Below are 6,173 nucleotides of genomic sequence, written 5' to 3' on the forward strand. Positions count from 1 at the left end.
TTTTTCAAGGTAAAGTGTTAAATTTACTGTATGATTTCATTATTAGATATGAATGTAACATTTATTTAGACTGTGCTATCCTTTGTGTTAGGCTAACTACTAAATTTTTTCGATTTCGAGTAATCTGCACCTAACCCTATTTTCTCCATAAGCCCTGTTATTTCTATTACGCGATTTTCTATAACACGATATTTTACAAGAACACAATTATCGCGTTATAGCAGAACTACCTGTATTAAGACAAGAGGCATTCCCACACCTGATATTCAAATATCTCAGCCAGGAACAAGCAACAGTAAGAGGTATATTCGTAGCTTTCATTCAGAATGGTACCAGCGAAAAATTGGCTCTGTGGTTGTGAAGTAAAAAATACATTATTTTGTTTTCTGTGTTTGTTGTTTGGAATTGGAAGTGATGTAACTTGGACAAAAGACGGCTTTAGAAATATAAACAAAATTAAAGAAAAACTGAAAACATGAAAAGTCAAAGAAGCATATTGAAAGTGGTGGTTTCACTATCACTTTTAGAAGCATAAATATTAAAGAAAAACTTAGTAGCTTCTATAGACTTCTTGGATCGACGAGCATAACAGGAAGGTTACCAAGAACCTGCGGAAATTTTATCCAAGATAATAGACTGCATTACATTTTGTGGAAACTTTGAAATTCCTTTACGTGGACATGATGAAAAAGATGATTCAGTAAATCCAGGTATATTTAGGGAATTAATAAATATTGTATCTAAATTAGACCCAGATTTAAAGAACCATTTAGAAACAAGTGCAGTCTTCACAGGTGTTTCTAAGACTATTCAGAATGAGATACTTGACTGCCTGCTGCAGATATACCATGATGAGATAAAGAAAGAGATTAAAGAAGCTTCGTTTGTAGCTGTCATGGCTGATGACACAACAGATGTTTCAGAACACACTCAAATGGTAATTGTTCTACGGTACGTGCTGGATGAAGAAATATTTGAGCGTTTTGGGGGATTCTTTATTCCAGAAAATCAAACTGCAGATGGCATATCAAAATGTATTCTAGAGCAGTTAGATATAATCCTTCAAGGAAATAGACTAAACTGATAGCTCAGACATTTGATGGTGCAAATGTCATGAAAGGCAAAAAAGGGGGCGTTCAGGAAAAAATAAAAGCAGTTTATAATAATGCACATTTCTTTCACTGTTAAGCGCACCAACTGAATCTGATAATGAGAAATGCAGCAAGTATTACACGGGACTCAAGAATATTTTTCTCTAACGTTTTGGCTATACCAACATTTTTCTCAAGCTCACCACAACGTGTATCCATTCTCAATAAGCATATGAACGTCAGCATTCCGCGCCCATCCTCTACCAGGTGGAACTTTAACATACGGACCGTGAACAAAGTTCTTGAAAGTTTGCAACCTTTAAAAAGCTGCCTTGCTGAAATCCAGTCGACGGTAAATGCAGATAGAACCATTTCAAAAACAACAGGAATTTTGCACTAAATGAATAATGAAAAAATCATGTTCTGGTTGAAGCTTTTTCATCAGATCATGCCTCATGTTGAAGTTATTTACAACCAAATCCAGTCTCTAGAAATTGATGTGTTTAAAGTACATGAATATATAACAAATTTCAAAACTGCTGTTTTAGAAATAATAAACTCAAAGTACTGTGAGAATCCTTCAAAGACGCTCATGGCTGAAGCAAAGGAAGTATGTGACTGCATATGTGTTGATATAGTGGAGAGATATTGTTTCACTAAACAATTATTAGCTGCTAAATTATTCAACAAGAAAAGCTTCACTAGTTTTAAGAATAAACTGCCTACAGAAGAGATAGGATTGACCACTGAAGCATATCCCATGATTGACAAAGAAAAATTTGAAACTGAACTTAGAGTATTCTACAGTAGGTCCGATATGCATGAATATTGCAGGTTAATTGACCTGCTGAAATTTATCTTGGAAAATAATTTTGATGGTGTTCTTAGTGAGATTACGAAACTGATAAAAATCCTCTTGACAATTCCTATGACTACATCAGAGCCTGAACGCTGCTTTTCAACATTCAAAGGAATAAAAACTTTTCTGAGGAGCACAATGAATCAGGAAAGGCTAAATGCACTTGCAATGATTTCAACGGAGAAAAATTTCTTTAACAGTCATCCAAACATCAATGAGAAAGTTGTTGACTTTTTCGCTCAAAAGAAAACAAGAAGAATGGATTTTACTTTTAAATAACTTTGGATGAAGCTAGACTGGAGTATTTTATCTGTAAGTGCTAAATGTTTTTTTTGTATTTTTACCATACTTTTATTATTTTATTATTATTATCGTTTTATATATATATATATATATATATATATATATATATATATAATATATAATATAATATATATATATAATATATATATATAATATATATATATATATATATATATATATATATATATATATATATATATATATATATATATATATATATATATATATATATATATATATATATATACCTACTGTATTTCTGCGTGTGTCTTACACAATATTAAAACAATTCTTCAAAAAATTTTGAAGCAGCACCCCCACGAATTAGTCACGAGCCGCCACTGGGAACACAGTAATAAAATTATGCAACTTTCTCCCTGGGATCAAAATATAAATAGACAGCATCAACTGACAACTGGGTGTGGACAAATTACATCAACAGCAGTACCGTACTGTAGCCACTGGCTGTTTTCCAACATCTCCAGCCCGAGACTGGTTTTTGTATTTTATATATTGGGCAGAGTAATTTAAACAGACAAAGGCAATTGCAGTTTAATTTCCTTACTTTGGAACTGCTGTATTAGCAATAAACTTTCCATGCCATGTCTCTTTGGAGTTTCTCTGCAAACAAATTTCAGCATTCTCTGCACTATACTGACAAGAATGAGCTGACACTTATCATTTGAAGGCACTATACATGTAATCTACAGCTTTGGTTTCAATATTTTGAACAAGTGACTGATGAAATTACTTGAGACTGCAAGTTAACTGTGGCCTCCACACCTACAGCAGTTTGGAGAACTGACAATCTTCACTGATGTCCCAGATTTGACAAGAAACAGACCAATTAGTACTGTACTGTTAAATACAAGCCACAGAGTACTGTATATGGAGGTTTATTCCAGCTAAAATCATATTTTTTGTCAAATAACTGAAGCACTGTAGGCATGGTTGCCATTGATGTTTCCTTAGTAAATTCAAAATTCTTTTCAGTTTTGTACTGTATATGTTCTACCTGCATAAACAAAATCCCCCAAACTACCGATCTAATCCTTTGCTGGCAGCTAATGATTTCCTACAGGTACTTCACCCTCACAGGTGTAAAAATGGACAGCAAGGAACATAAACATCCAGTATCATATCTGCTATTTAAGATTTAAAGGTGCCCATTCTGAATTATTAACATGATGATCCTCTTGAGTTTGTTGGTTGTATTATGAGTCAAGGAACATGGCTGGTGTACAAAGTTGTGAAGGGTTATATTCTGTGAGGTTGTAATGTTACTTGAGAGGAGTAATGACCGTGTTAGGGACAAGTTTGACCAGAAGGAACTGGGTTTAAATGGACAGAATTAAGAATATATAGTACATGTACTGTAGTGGCCAAGCATGCCTCTATAGATTGTCACAATTGCTTTTCTACATTATGATTTGTTTATAAGACAAAATCAACCTCCAACACCGACACTAAACCCGCCCTCCCCCTGATTTATGTATAGCTTACCCGACTGTACCAGGAATGCCAAGTATTGATGAACACTCCCTTGTACACGAGACAACTGTGATACAAGGCTTTCGTTATAATACTTCACATACATACAAACGATGATGCACACTGTCAATTATGCTTAAGTTATTGTAATATGGTACGAAATAAATGCAAGTTACAACACTGGGGCTATTTAGGTTAGTCAGTTCTGATGTCAATAACTGGATACATTTTTTTTTGTGAAATGTCAAAGGATTCAAAAGTTGCCGACCTAAATTACATAATCCTATACCACTACTTTCTCTCTCAACTTGAATGACCAAGCTATTTGTCCACCTTATGCAGTCCTTTGTCACGCAACACATTCAATAACGTCATGATTCATTAATTGGTACCGGGTATATTGTTTTCTAAGATGTCTACACACCACAAACAATAATACAATAATGGGAAATGTTAAGACAATACCTCCTCTAGAGACATGATGCAGGAAAGGGTCAGGAATACGTGTGAAAACTGAGCTGTCGATGCCGGCTACTGCAAAAGTCTGCTGGCGAGTGGCGTCTGCTGCTGCTTCCCGTCCCGTCTGACCTGCATCACCGACCGGCGCTCCGCCTCTCAATCCTCATGTTGCCACACCGATAAAACTATAAATTAATATGTCATTAAAAGCTTCACAACATATACTTTACGATAAAAATAATTACAAATAAAAATAACTATAGCTGTCATTTAAATTCAGATATTATCTATAATTTCAATATAAAAAGAAACAAAAATGTCTAGTCGTTAATGGCACCTTCTAACAGACTTGCCACGAGCAATGAAAGAGGCCACGAGACTCCCCTATAACACTACTTCATATTGACAAGATCAAGCAATTATATAGAGTAATCCTAGTTACTGGTTGTCTTCATTAATGAGCTATCAGAAATTACAGTATAAATAAAGACACCATGACGATTTATCTGCTGATCAACAACAGGACTATAATTGTCACAACCCCACCAAAATAAATGTTTATTATTAAGTTGTATAGCTGCATAAATAAAAAAAATCATGAGAAAACATTACACAAAAACATTGCGTACCAAAGACGTGACCGTTCACCCAAGCGGCTGGTGAAGAGGATAAAAGTAAAAAGTATTAAAAAGTGTCATTTTAAAAGGCTCGTGTTATTTATGTTGAATATTCATTCCAACCGATAGTCTTTCAGTTTATAATTTCATATTCTGAGCTATTTTTGTTACTGATCAAATTTGTTGCAAAAATCTGCTGCAAGTCCTCATGAACAATATTGTGACAAAGCTTGGAGTACAGTTTGCCTATTCTGAGTAATTCAGTCAGGTCTTGACACTGAGGGTGGTATCACTTCTCACTGCCACGCAGGACAGAGGTTCATACACAAAGAAATACACCATATTCATGCAGGGCAGCAGAACATTGGCTGGACCATATACTTATTAAAATGCCGGCAGACATTAGGAATATACGGATGACAAAGATTAGTGTCAATTGTGATTTATAAGCTGGGGCACAAAAGATTTACCCAAGAAGAGGGCCGATGAGCTGTTACTGTGTCCTTTTAATTATATATTTTACTGTATTATTTACGTACGTGAGCCCAAGGGTTCAGGTGGACGGACCGCTGTGATCCGGTTGTGTGACATTTTCTAAATGTAACTTTTTAAATTGGGAGATGAAAGTAATGTCAGTGTGTATTGTATTGAATTAGGAAATCACAAGAAGCCAAATATAATGAGTTATCGAAATACTTCAGAAAAATCAATATTTGTTTTATCACCTTTACTGAGGACATTAGTACTTACAACATTATCTGCAATTTATTTTGATTTATATTATGTTACATCATCAATAAAACATCGCAAACGTCTTTCTCAAGTATTCTGTAAAATGTAAATTCTCTCTTTTATGACCCCCTTCACAGAAACTACTTGCAGTATGGATTTTACGAATTACGACTGAGCTCGTATGTGTAGCATTAAGATACATATACCTAATGTTTGTTGAGATCTTCCAAGATCATTTGAGTAATACATTGAAAGCCCAATTGTACGTAGTTTTAGTAAAGGCTGTGTTATGTTATGATCCAATCACTTTTGACTTATGAGCCAGTGAGAAGTACCTACATGTGTTTTGTCTGCTGTCAGTCTATAGAGTTAAATTTACTATATCTAGAAATAACAATCATCATTAATATATATATATATATATATATATATATATATATATATATATATATATATATATATATATATATATATATATATATATATATATATTATACTTAAGTCAGTGCAATAGAGAAAAACTATGGGAGTAACTAAGGGAATACTGCTGATACACACTGAAGAGATTAATCTTACCGAAGATAAAGTACAGTGATTGGACTATGCTCTTATAATAAGACA

The 6,173-nt window shown here is 34.0% G+C and overlaps 1 long non-coding RNA gene across 1 annotated transcript; it reads right to left on the reverse strand.

Moving 5' to 3' along the window:
- Positions 1-4,212: 4,212 nt before the first annotated feature.
- Positions 4,213-5,935, reverse strand: LOC121859794. The gene is made up of 2 exons (XR_006087723.1): positions 4,541-5,935; positions 4,213-4,388 (listed from the first exon to the last, which is right to left on the reverse strand). It is a non-coding gene; the product is annotated as an uncharacterized LOC121859794 (long non-coding RNA).
- Between the last annotated feature and the right edge of the window lie 238 nt (positions 5,936-6,173).

This window comes from Homarus americanus, unplaced genomic scaffold (genome assembly GCF_018991925.1).
Source record: "Homarus americanus isolate GMGI-L3 unplaced genomic scaffold, GMGI_Hamer_2.0 scaffold7552, whole genome shotgun sequence".
In the NCBI taxonomy this organism is placed as follows: Eukaryota; Metazoa; Arthropoda; class Malacostraca; order Decapoda; family Nephropidae; genus Homarus; species Homarus americanus.